The following is a 13,310-nucleotide window of genomic DNA, read 5'->3' as shown; positions in this document are numbered from 1 at the left end:
ACTCACATTTGGTTTTGTTTAGTGTCAGTCCTGATTCCTCCAGTGCTTGACATACTCTATGCAGTGCTACTATTTCATGTTCTTCTTGCGTTTTGCCGTACACTAGGACTAGTTTGGAACGTGCCGAATCACTTTGTGTATCTCTTCTTGGAATATTTTGGCGGCAGAAGAGATGCCAAAGCTAAGTCTTTTATATTGGAAAAGGCCGAGGTGAGTTACAAATGTGGTGATATATCGGGATTCAGGTGGAATTTCGATTTGGTGATAGCCTTTTGTTAAGTCGAGTTTTGAGAAGAATCTTGCCCCATGAAGGAGGTGTATCATGTCTGTGATTCAGGGTGCCTGGTGCCTCTCTCTCTCAATTGTGACGTTGGCTCTGTGCATGTCGACACATAGTCGTATGGACCCGTCCGGGGACTTTTTTGGGAAGGGAACAATGGGCAACACCCAGGGAGTAGGTCCTGAGATGGGTTCAATCACATTCATTTTGATTGGCTTGTCGAGTTCTTCTTCCACTTGCCTTTGGATATTGAACGGGATCCCTCTGTACTGTTGGGCCACTGGTTTGGCGAGGGGATTTATGTGAAGATTGACCTTTCTGTTTTTTAGTTTCCCAAGTCCTGCAAATAATTTCGGGAAGGATTGTTCGATTGCTTCAGGCTTGGCGAAATACTTGTGTGCCATCAGTTGGTACAAGATGTGTACCAGTCCCATGTCCACGGCTGTTCTGAAGCTCAGTATGCACCCGCTGTTGGCCTCGGTTTTCAGAATGTGCAGCGGGATCTTTGCTGTGTGTTCTTTGTGTGTGCACCAGGCCGTGATCGTGCCTTTGCACGGCAACGGATTGGTGGAGCCATATGGGTAAATATCCACAGCCACTTTCTTGATCTTTGATTGTGGTGAAAGCGCTGCGTATGCTTGTTCATTGATGATGTTGACCATGGCTCCAGTGTCTATCAGGAATTGAAGTGGGGTATTGTTGACGTGTAGGGTCAGTACAGGGCTGTGTTGGGTGGCTGCGGTGTTGTCTTTTATGGCCCATACGTAACCTTTCTTTCTTTGATCTTCCTCTGATGACGGGGTGTCGCTGCTGGTGGGGGACCTTGTCTCAATGTATCGTACAAATCGTCTTCTGTGAGAGCGTCTGGTGTCTTCTGACGAGCGACAATCCTCTCTTGTGTATTGGCTTTTCCGGTCAGTGTCTTCTCTCCTGGTGGGTTTCCGGTCACTTTCCCCTATGGATCTGGGTGAGCCCTGGCAGAGGTACCTGCGCCTGTCTTGGTTTCGAGGTTTGCTGGGCGTGTGCGTCGGGGCGTTTTTGCACATGGCTTTGTAGTGATCCAGGCCCCCGCAAGCGGCACATTTCTGTCCTATGTATGGCACTCCCCCACGTGGTGTATTCATATCCGCATTTGTAGCAGGTGGCCTCAAGGCGTTTCTCACCTTGGGTAAGATTTGAGTGGAGTTTGTTGACTGTGCCAGCGTTTTCTCCGTGTTGTTGTAGGGATACCTTTTCTAGGTTGTTTAGTTTGGAGTCTACTGCGGCTTCCATGCGGACCAGTGCTAGAATTTCATCCAGGGATCTCTGTTTCTGTAAGAGTTGTTTGCGGAAATGTTGGGAGAGACAACCGGCGTTCACCTGTAATCTGAGAGCCACTTCATTGGAGTATCTGTGGAACTCAGTGTTTTAGTTTAATGCGAAGGCGCATCACAACATTGTCTATTGACTCTCCCTTTTCTTGTCTGGTCGTGTGGAAGATGTGGCGTTCATAGTCGATATTTGTGTGGGGTGAAAAGTAGTCTGACAGTTTGGCATGTAATTCCCCATATGTGACGGTGTCCACATTGAGTAACTCGCCTGCGATGTCTCTGACGGCCGGTCCCACTGCCATGAACAGTGTGTTCTTTAGTCTGGCATCGTCTGTTAACCTTATGGCACCCATGTAGAACTTGAAATCTCTGAGCCATATGGTCCATCGGGGTCCTAGGTTTGATGTCTCTTATTTCAAACGGGTGTGGCATGTGCATGACTTGAGATGAGCCGCATTCGCTTTGGATGGGCTGGTTTTTGCCCCACGTGGCATCCGCCTCTCCTGACGACGCGTCGGCTGTTGCCCCTGAGGATGAAGCTGGGGTGCTCCCTGTATCCGACATATTTGACTGGTGTCCTGGGGTGGTCTCTGACTTTTGAAGTGGAATGTGCACCCCTCTTTATGGTGTGGGTCAGGCTGGGCTGAGATTTGTGCTGGTTCCCTCCCAGGTCTGTGGGTTTGGGCCTCTTGTTTCCTGGGCCCCCGTGACGTACGTCACCCGTGCTTTATTCTTAGCATGGGGATGTCACCCGTGCCTTATTCTTGGCATGAGTATGTGAGGGACGCAAGGCGTGGGCGGTGCTTACCCGCGTGCTGGGCTTTTGCTCAGCTTCGTTGTCTTGCCGGTCCTTCGTGCTGCGCGCACGTTTCAGGCGCGTTGGCTCTTGCCGTGAGGTCCTCCCTCTGCACTGGGGGTGTGCGCGATTATCTGGGCTCCCGCCCTCCGCGGCACGTGTTTGTTGAGCGTGCCGGGTTCCGCAGGGAGAGGAAGCGCTTTCCGCTGTATGGGGTGAGCGCGGCTTGCCTGGACTCCTCCCCGTGGTCGCGTGCCCCGCAGCGCCGTCCCGTGCTTCTGTAGCGGTGGGCGGCTCGTGCGCCGACCGTGTCCTGAGGCGCGCCGACGCGCTATACTGCTCGGCTGCAGGCCTCAGTCCGGTGCGCGTGGGTCGTGTGCCCGCTCGTCGCCATTGTTAGAGACCCTCTGGGCGGTCTACACACATTCAGGCCTCACGGCCAATGATACGAAGGAGACAGCGTGTATGGCACAACCTTCTTTATTCAATGACAGGCCGCAACGTTCCCCGGGTCCCTCCCCTTCCCCAGACGTCACGTCCTGGACATCTCCTGGGGGGCCGCAACGGCAGCCCACCCACATAACGATGTGGACACACTAACACACGCCATCCTCACAGAGAGACTACACACCATAGGTATTAGGGATCTAGCGCTGAACTGGATTGCCTCCTTGCTCTCCAACAGATCACAAATCGTGCATTTACCTCAATACTCCACGTCGTCCCATCTAATACTTCCTGATATGGCAAGTTGCCTTTCTCTCCCCTCTCCTCTTTAAACTCTACCTGAGCCCGCTGCCAGCCCTCAATCGATCTCATGGTTTATTATGCTACAACTATGCTGACGACACACGACTCATCCTCAAAATATATCTCTCCCGATCTCTAAACCTTCCTCACCGAGATATAATGCTGGAAGACGGACAATCCCTCCTACTAATTGGCGCACTACATTCAAAGCTATATGTATAACTCATCAAGCCTTCTACAACAAAGGACCTTATTACTTGCAGCAAAGGTTTACTCTCTACAGACCAAACAGAAGCCTCAGATATGGCTCTGCACTTCACTGGAGTCCCCCCTTCTCGGTACAAGCACCCACAATTTGTAACTCAATCCCTTTAAACATCCAGCGCATAGAGGACCACCTCGTCTTCAGGAAAGCCCTTGAAACATGGCTCCTCCTTCCCTCTTCCCCTCTGCATACCTAATCTGATCCATTTGCTCAACATACCAAACACCCTCATTTGCCTCATACCACCCACCACAATTCAGCATTGCTTCCCCCATCCCACAACCTACATAACCCCTCCATCATTTTAGACCTGGCTGCTGCTACAAGACCAGCGAATGTCACTGAATGGACTCAGGCTCTCCAAACAGCTATTCCAGCCCCCCCTCGGAGCCCACCTGTTAATTGAATTTCAATTAATCTAGGCTCTCTTAATTTAAGCTGTTCTAGCACCTCACAGAGTCCGCTTGTTCTAAAATCATGGAATTAGGCTCTCCTATCATGATTTTCTCTAGCGCCTCCCGGGTGCTGAAGCCTTTGGCGACTTTCACACTCGAAGTCCACACCTGTAGGAATTCAGCCTCTCCCTGAGGTTAAGCAGAAAGGATCTGGCAGTCACAACTCATCCAGGCGAGAAATGGACATTAAGGTGGGTGGCTCAATGAGGGTGGGAAGCGAGTGGTTTCTCTCTAGAGGACTGGGCATCCTGGAGACTGGCAAAGGCACGGACGGCGAGTTGGTTTTATTTCTATTGGTGACTATGCATTATCACTGCCGCGTTTGAATCCATTATACTACATTATTACTGCAATATTGAGATGGTACAGATAAGGGGACTTGCGCTAGTGGTATCTTTGTCTTATCTGACAACTGTGCATGTCATTTGCATGTTACTGCATGTGAGCCACTGATGCATGTGTTCAGCATGTAAAGTATAGCAGAGCCCTCAACTATAGACTGGAAATTACCCTGCTAACTGTGCTGTAGGTTGAAATGGCTATTTATCATGTAGTCCATCGTAAGTCTGAACACTTGTGTTTTTTTACTATGCATGACAGGGATAATAAAGGGACAGGAAATGTCTTCTGTGTTGTGCCTCTTTTCTAACTCCTCAATTATCAATAGCATATCATTTAATATTTCAGAGGGATTCTGTATGGTTATATAGAAGGTGGTTGTGCAGTATAGAGCCTGTAGTGCAGCTATAGAGCTATAGTCCACTTTGAGTGGATCATGCATCAGAGTGCAACTCTTTGAAATTCACCAGGTCTTCTGTGTCTGTGGGGATGTTACCAAGTTCTCCCTTCATATTTGCTGTTTATCAGTACTGTGGTAGGATCTTTACCAGAGCCCGGATCATCGCTCACTCTGATGACCATATTGCATAGATCTATTATTGTAATTTTAACTGTAAATATATTCTGTCGTACTGCAAATTATTTTGTAACCTTGTAAGCCTGCATCTTCGTACTGCTTCGCCCTGTTACCTCCGGGTTTGGTGCGCATTAGAAATAAATAAATAAACATTATCGCCCCATATTTGGTTAATATATTAATTCCCATAATTGATTTCCTGTCCTGAGCATGCACAGAGATGCATGCCAAAATTAAATTGAGTGGTATGTATTTGTACTTCTTTGACCTGGTGTTTATTAGGTTACTCCCCCAGTGTTTGTAATGACAAGACTGGTTCCTGGGCGAATTCTTCCATGTTAGTGTAATCGCAGTCCCACAATCTATGGGAATCGTCCCTGTGTGTGTGACTCCGCAGGCAGATGAAGACCCTTCAAGAGTTAGTCTTCACTGGTCTTGCTCTAAGGGCACCAGCGGTGTGCCCCTGTCCTAGTGGAAGGTCATGTGGGTGATATTTCTTCCTGTGGGGAGTACACTTATATGGGGCTGACTCCTGTTTTTACTTGATTGTGGAGTCTCTACTATTTCAGCAAGGTCTGCTATTGCCTTTGGGTGGTCCCAGTAGGTCTTTGAGGGCTGCATCTCAGCTTTGGATAACTGGTACATAATTTGTTAACTTGGCTAATATCCTGCCCCCTCCCCATCCTGATCCTCCACCCCTACTTCACCTACCATTTCCCCGGCGAGGGATAGGTCACCGGATTATCAAGGGCTGTTGTATGCCGTGATGTGAATGGGCATAATGTGATCTTCCCCTGGCTGCATGAATATTCCCACTTCCCCTCCTTACGCCCCCTGACCAGTGTTACTTTCCTTCTGCTATTCCATATTTCATCTACCAAAAACAACAGTTGTTGCCACACTTTGATGTTTGAGGGTACATTTGTATTCCTAATGACAATGTTGGGCGTTACTGACCATGGGGCTGTACTACGGTGTCCTATCCTCTTCTTTTGCCCATGATCTAAGGCAATTTTCCATCATTGCTATGCCTTCCGAGGGGCTCTGATCCATCCCCATTGGTATTTTTTACTGTAATGTTACAATTGATCATCCCTTTTATAAGGTGGCCATTATAGCATCTGGCAACACTCCATTTCAGTGTCTGATATGTCAGTTATTATGCTCTCAGGGTCTGGGGAAAGCCTGGGATTGCTCTATGCCATTGAGTGCATACTGCTCATAGTAGTGTCACTGCAGCCCCTATGTCAAGTCTATGCCCATCAAGTATTGTGCGCACTTCATACACAGGCCTAAGTAGGTGTTTCTCCCAGGTTTCATGGCTTAATTCTTTAAAGGTTGTGTGCACTGGAGGATGCCCTGATGTCGGCATTTGGTCCCAGTTTTTTAGTTTTCTGGGTGGCAGCTGATATAGAGCCCGATGTAATTCCAGACACCCCTTCGCTACCTTGCCTTTTTCATTGAGGTCCTCCTCTAGTGGGAGTGTTCTTTTCCTTGCATTGCTCATAAGGCAGCAGGACTATCATGTTGAATAGCTAGTTCCTTCAGAGTTCCATTCTCCCGTTTCTTTAGGGCCTTGTCCCCTATGTTCCTTATCCCTTTTGAGGCATGAAGAGAAAGCGCATTAAATGTATCGGTCTCTGAAATATCGCTATGTTGTATGGTGGCTGTGTTTCATATTCTTGTGGCTTTCCTTTGATAGTTCTTTTGCACGCCCAACATCTCTCTGTAATAAGTGTTTCTCTTCTTGTAGGTCCTGGACCTTATCCATCCACTCTGCACATTCATCTGTTTGCTGTAATGCTGTGGAGGACCTCTGCACGCATGTGACATGTGCGCCCCACCCTTTGTCTATCTGCTCCTTCTTTACCAATCAAAAAGAATTGTTTATCTTTATTGCCCCTCTCTCTCCTCTTCAAAGTGCTCTCAATATCAGCATCACTCTCTTTATTGGGATATTTGGGCGACACTTCATCAATTATTTCATAGAAAATGTCTTCTGCTGATTTATGTAGATTGACAATCTCTTTCCACCTTATTTTCACATTTCTTTGTCGCCTCTGTTGGGGTACTTGATAAAGGTCCCAATGAGAAAGAAGGGTTCACGTTGCATGCACCATTTTGGTGACTGGGGAGACGGCGATGTTGATGTGATGTTGCGATTCAGCATGTATGTAGTGTGGTTAATAGGGAAGTGATAAGTGTTACTTTTAATGTTCCTTTTTGTTTAAGTTGATACATATTAGATTCACACACGCGCAGCAAGATAATGTCAAATCTGCTGATGCAATAGAAACACAACGAAGGTGTGTGGTGTGCCACGTAGCGCCTAAGGTTGGACAGCAAGGAGCGTCATATGTGCACGCGAGATAGGAGATTTGTAATTGAGAAACCACTGTGAAAGGACGTGGTAGTCTTGAACATACATGTAGTCGACATACATACATGAAGGTCTGTATGGACATGTGTTTTGGGTACATGAGGTGCGTGGTAAATATACAAACCTGCATGCCGCAAGTCCTCTCACAGCTAGGGATTGTGCAGGCCCAGAAGCCTGTGGTGGTGAGATGAACTCTGTGTGACTGGAAAAACTGGTTCAGCAAGGATGAAGGTTGAGGAAAGGCAGCAGGAAGCTGCGATAATATCAGATGAAGGCAAGTCTCTGAACGCTCACACCAGAGAGAATACAACCCGCTAGGGAAGAAAGGCCCAAGTCGATCTTGTAAGGATAACAAGTTTTAATCTTACACGCAGATGAGAGCAACAGAAAGAACTCTGCTGCTAAGAAGGTTCTGCCAAAAAGTCGTACAAGCAGAATCTTATAAAGGAAAACATTGTCATAGATGATGTCATATATACAATAAAAACCTGCACGGCTGGTTGGTGTGCACCTATACAAAATCCACACACAACCCGCGGTTAAGTGGCCATTGCTGTTCGGGGAATGTTTTTGGCTTATCAGGCATGTGTTAGCCTGACTAGGGAAAGAGTAGAGTTAACGTGCATTTTGCTTCACCCCCCCTTTCCCCTGCGATCCTGATTTCTCATCTCGCGTGCTGAGGGAGCGCTCTGGCTTGTTAGCTTGACTAGGGAATGAGTGATAGTTAATGTGAACTTGGCTTCCCCTTTCGTTCCCTTGCGAACCTGCTGTCTCACCTCGCGTGTTTTCTGCTGCCCCTCAGCAGACCTGTGCTTACCGCTACTTTGAACGTTTTTCTTTAGCAGCCGCTTTGCAAAACAGAGTGCCACGTTGAGAAACGTTTGATCGTTTCCAACACCATATCCGCTCACAGGAGGAAGCCATACCCTCGCTATTACAGCAGAAGCAAGTGAATGTGACAGTCCCCCAAGCCCAGAAGGTATTTAAGTTACATCACTATCGGAATGTACGGGTCATGGCTGTAAACAATGACGCTGAAGCTAATTTAAGAATCTACCAAAGTTTACTGACTGCAGTGTTTTCCTCTTCACTCCAGAGAAGCTTTTCAAGGGCAGATCCGGTCCTACTCCACCCACCGGCAATCACCATCTTCATGGGTGGCCAGACTGAACCATAGGCAGGCACTGCCCTGTGCTTCCTCACTCAATACACCTATATGCAGCCACCTGAGCAGCACATGGTAAGAAGTTCTCATTTTCAACCATTTGAGCATCCGTATTACACAGGGCATGCCCCTCTAGATCTTCAGATTTATAGGCTCCGGCATGTCCCATCTACTACCATGGGTATTTCTTTTAGCAATATAACCTTGTGGGACCCACGCAGACGTGTAAGGTGATGAGGCACCATCCCTTTCTCCTTGGTCCTCTTTGGGTCTTGCTATCTACTTTCTTTCCTGTGATGTCCCCTATCATTGCATGCCCCTAGGGCCATTCAGGTGCCCGCTTTTGCATAGGCACGTTATTGATATTGGGCCATAGTAATTTTGTGTCGATTTTTGGACATTAATGTATTAGACAAATGGTAACTCTTGCCATTGTCCTCCTCTACTGTTTTCAGGTGATCCGCGGCGCTACCAGTAGCCACGTTCTGGACACATCATCAACCCTATATTGAGCATTTTTCGGCTCTTGAAATGTTATATTGTAACAGTCCTAGAAGTGTTGATTTCACATTTAGATTGTCCCTTGCATTGACAGGAATACACCTTGTCTTGTTTAGCAGATTTTGCACATTGTCTATTACAGTGCTCTTTATGTTATTCTGTTTTGACAGTCCCTGACGAATTACCATGCACATTTCTTTGTACTTGTGACATTTTGTAAAGAAACATGTTGGAATTATGGATGGATTGTGGATGAATGAGTAATGGTGAGTTTGAATGGAGTGTTAGATTAAGTTTACATGCGTATTTGCACAGCACACTACACTTTCATGACATCACTGACACTTTAGGTCAATTGATTTACTACTCTTACCCTATTAATTTTCTGTCTATAACAATTTTGCACTGTCCATATTTACTCAAGTTTGCGTTGTCTAAATATTTGTGTATAACCATTCTGTGATTATTTTATTACGGTGACCACTAGTGGCACTATCTAGGTATAATTTGTATATGTGAATAAAATGGTCTATTTGAAGTTAGACCTGCTTGTGCTTCTTAATTTAATGGAGTGCAAGCACTAACAGGTTTTGAAGGTCTCTGGATTCTCTCATGGTATTACATTGTGAAAACAGTATCAGTAGTTTGTCTAACCCCAATGTTTGCATATAAAGGTGAAGAACCTTAATGAGGGTCGGTTAGCAGTGGGCAGTGCCACTCCTTCAGCCTCCTGTTGTGTTTAATGACCTACACAAAATCCTCCTGCTCCATAAGAGATGCCAGGTCAGTGGTTCCAGCCCAGTCCGTCTATCGTTCTTCTATCATGTGGGTGCTGTGGTGATCATCTTCTTCTCAGACCGAAGGTCAAAGAACAAATTAACTGCACTCCTAACACAATGCTGCTTTGTCATTATACTGTGCACCAGACAGATTTTAAGGCTGGCTAAAGGAGGTTCTGGGGCACTCTGACCTCCACACACACATTTAACTCACACCCTCTCGCGCCATCTGGCTCCAAGGTCTCCACCATCGTTTTGAACTAGAATTGACCCCTCCCAGCACTTCGCAATACAAATCATACGATTGTGGTTGAAAGGCATACTTTTTGAACATTCAGAACTTGTTATTTTGCGGTTGGTGGTCAAAGGGCACCTGTTGCCATGGAATTCAGGGATCGTGAGGTTTAGTCAGTTATATGGGCTATAACTCGTAGTCGCCTGGGGATGGGCCAGGGTCATGCTTTGGCCAGTGTGAGATAAAATGCACACCAGGCACTGGGCTCTGATCGCAGCCTTTTAGGGCACATTCCTCTTGAGTAAAAAGCACATCATTACAACACTGTTAGAACAATGAATAGACGTTGTGGTTGTTGGGGGGTGTGGGCTGTCCTCATGGGAACTCTGGTATGGCTGGAAATGTCCCTCATCCCGCAATTTGGACCAAATGCATGCAATACCCCGTTTGCAGAGCAGGCCTTGTCTCTTCACTATGACTGCTAACATCTACTCAAAATAGCAGTGTTGCTCGCCCCCTGCGCTACGCTATGTGAGTTGATCATATTGAAGTGAAGCCTCTTATATTGGGAGGTGGTGCTTTCACCATCCCTCCTACCCCCTGGCCCATCATAGTGTTTCAAATGCATCTTGCCTCACTCTAAAGTACTGAGGGGGGTGGGACAGGGATGGCCCCTTCCCAACACAGATGGTCAGCTACAGCCAGGCTCAGGTTTTTACAACTTGGTACTATTGTGGAGGGAGCTGCAATCTTTTTAAGTACATGGGAGCCTGTTATTCATTATCCAGGGAAGTCGGGCCATCTAGTAGAGTCAGTTTGGGACCAAGTAATTAACCCAGTGCAAGGGATGCTTAAAGGCAGAGTTGACAAATGGTTTATGGATTTGAATCAGGTTCTCAGGAAGTGCCCAGAGGCCAAGCGTGCTGAATTGATGGTCGTATAGATTAGTGTCAAATAAGGACGCCAGCTAGTCTGGGGGGGTAAGATATTTATCGTCAGTTCAAAGGGAACTTGTTTGTTCCACCCGCTCCTCATATTGTTGAAGTGTCCTTGGAAAGCCCATGTTTGGGCTTAGAAGTGCCCGGCCAGTTGGAACTTGTAATTAATTATGTTTGTTGTGTGAATGTATAACTATGTAATAATGTCATGACCAACTATGGAAATATTCCAAAAAGGAGTGTACTGTAAATATGAGCTGATGCAAAGTTATGTTGAAAGGGGATGGTAGTTAAATAAATGTGTCCGATGAGAGTGTGGAAATTAAAGGAGATTACATTTCTTTGTATAGGTTTGGCCAATTGTGTGTGGGGATGATTTGCAATAAAATATGTGGGAGTGTTTTAACTGTTGCAAAATGTATAAAATGTGTAAACTTGTGTGGTTCAAGGAGACTCAGGTTAGTTTAACTTGACGGCATCATGTAGCTCCTACTGGCCATTTGTACAATAAACTTGCTTTACGGACAAACGTGCATTCGCTTCTTAAGAGGTGGACCTACTTTGGGTTAAGGTAATCAAAGTCCCATCCACACACATCTTCTATAACCTTTAATACATCTACATCCAGCCTGGACAATGGATAGGCAGCTACCAAAGCTTGCACTATACGACCCCAACCTGCAAGGGTCACCCTATTTGTATCTACTCTGTGCACTGCAGGTTTTCTGTATGTAGGAGCTGTTCTCTTCTTTCCCTAGACAGCTGTATCCTTGTCAGCCTCAATCTGAACCCCTGTGTCTCCCGCCCGTCACTGCAAGTAGTCCCCAGGCTCTAGGCCTTCAATATGCAGCTTCTTTCTCTGGGCTCCAGGGTTTCACCACCAAAGCGTCAGGACCGGTGTACCCCCTCCTCTGTTCTGGTTCGGACAACCGGTCCGTGGGGCTGGTCCCTCAAGCATGCACTGCAGACACTGACAAAGAAATGGACATCAATGAGAAGCAGGACACCAGTGCAGAGGTTTAGATTTATTTTGTGAGAGCTTGCATTGCAGAGCAGCATAAAGAGGCTTCTACCCTGGCTCAGCAATCCCCCATGTGTGGGGGGGGGGGTTCCTTGCCCTACACATCAGAAGAGAAACATCTGTGCTTTGAACTTTCAAAAGAAGTGACTCATCATCTGAGCATGTCGGTGTCAGCTAGCTACTCCCTCGCAATCGGTTACCCATAGAGAGGCTGGGTGTATCGCTTCACACATTGCTGATGCGCATGTTTCACATTGGAGTACTTCTTGAAAGACATCGACTGTCGCTGGGCTCCAAAGCGGTGGCCGCACTCACTCTTAACCACCAACATATCATGTCTGTAATGTAATCCAAAACAAGAGATTGCCATTAGGGACACAAAGAAAACAAGACTTCACTTCCGCAGATGCACTACTTTGTACAATGAAACCCAGGACTAAAAATGAACTTAAAGTCACCTCAGAGAGATCCCAATTGTAATTTAAAGTATTGAAAATGGATATTATACATAGAGACTTCTGCCATTTGGGGGCCTCCTAGCGCTAGGTTCAACAAGAAAGAGGGTTTTTGCGGTTAATGGGATCAGACTAGGAGGCAATGTACAAATCCCAAAGTTTTAATTAGTGCAGATTCAGAAGTACATGTTGCCTTGGAGGTAATGAGATGCTGGTTGAGGTAGTCATGTGGGCTTTGTGCTGAGTTATGGACCCCAGATCAGGGATGCCATTTAACCAAAATGTCAGGGGTAGCGGAAAATGACATCACACAACCCTTGACCTCTGAAAACCTCACAGGAAGCGCTGTCATTTGCCGCTCCTCCCAAGTGACATCACGGGAAGTGATGGCACACGACCATTCACCCCTTAACAAAACAGGAAGTGGCCTCACATATGTTCCTCAGTACACTAAGAAAAATACGATATCACCGTAATGTGATATACATTTCATATAAGAATGGATCACCATATATAATGTTAATATCTTTGTGTACAGGCCCATATTACCAAATTACTGTGAATGTAAGCAGACGTCCAACACAACAACCTGCACTATTGTATTATGCACTAATAACAGAATGGGATACTTTTGTGTAAGCAATGGGCTATCAGTGCTGACAAGGGCAATGGGCAGACCTGGGACTATTGTGTACTGAAATGAGATCCTGTTCTTTTAACTAATAATGCTGGACACTGAGAACTTCCAGCGCTGATTTAGGGGGCAAAGTTTTTGGGGGTCTCCTAAGTACTGGTACTGCTTGGCCGGTGGGGGATTCATTTCTGGCAGGAGCATGTGTACCAATAACAAATATGATTTGCCTGCTAAGATCAAGGGCCGTTCAAAATTTACTTTGAAACGTGTGCCCTTTTCAGCCATGTGCTTGCCCAATACACACTGAAATGCATGACTTGCCACCAGAGGTTTCCCAGAATTCCATGGGGGATCATTTTGCTTTGCCCCTCTGTGAAGTGATCTTCACATCCGGTCATCAAGTTTTGAAAAATATTAAAGGTCCACAGGC

At 46.4% G+C, this 13,310-nt stretch overlaps 1 protein-coding gene across 2 annotated transcripts in view; it reads right to left on the bottom strand.

Moving 5' to 3' along the window:
* Window positions 1-11,782: 11,782 nt before the first annotated feature.
* The window catches only part of LOC138489286 (zinc finger protein 605-like), a 223,998-nt gene continuing 222,470 nt past the window's right edge, over window positions 11,783-13,310 (bottom strand). For both annotated transcript variants that reach the window (XR_011274769.1, XR_011274770.1), the window contains one exon: window positions 11,783-12,129. The gene's annotated coding sequence lies outside the window, so the exon portion shown is untranslated. The remainder of the gene's footprint in view (window positions 12,130-13,310) is intronic.

This window comes from Ambystoma mexicanum, chromosome 9 (assembly GCF_040938575.1).
Source record: "Ambystoma mexicanum isolate Mex_15411 chromosome 9, UKY_AmexF1_1, whole genome shotgun sequence".
Taxonomy (NCBI): domain Eukaryota; kingdom Metazoa; phylum Chordata; class Amphibia; order Caudata; family Ambystomatidae; genus Ambystoma; species Ambystoma mexicanum.
The sequence above is the reverse complement of the archived record's forward strand: the minus strand, read 5'-3'. Positions and strand labels throughout refer to the sequence as shown.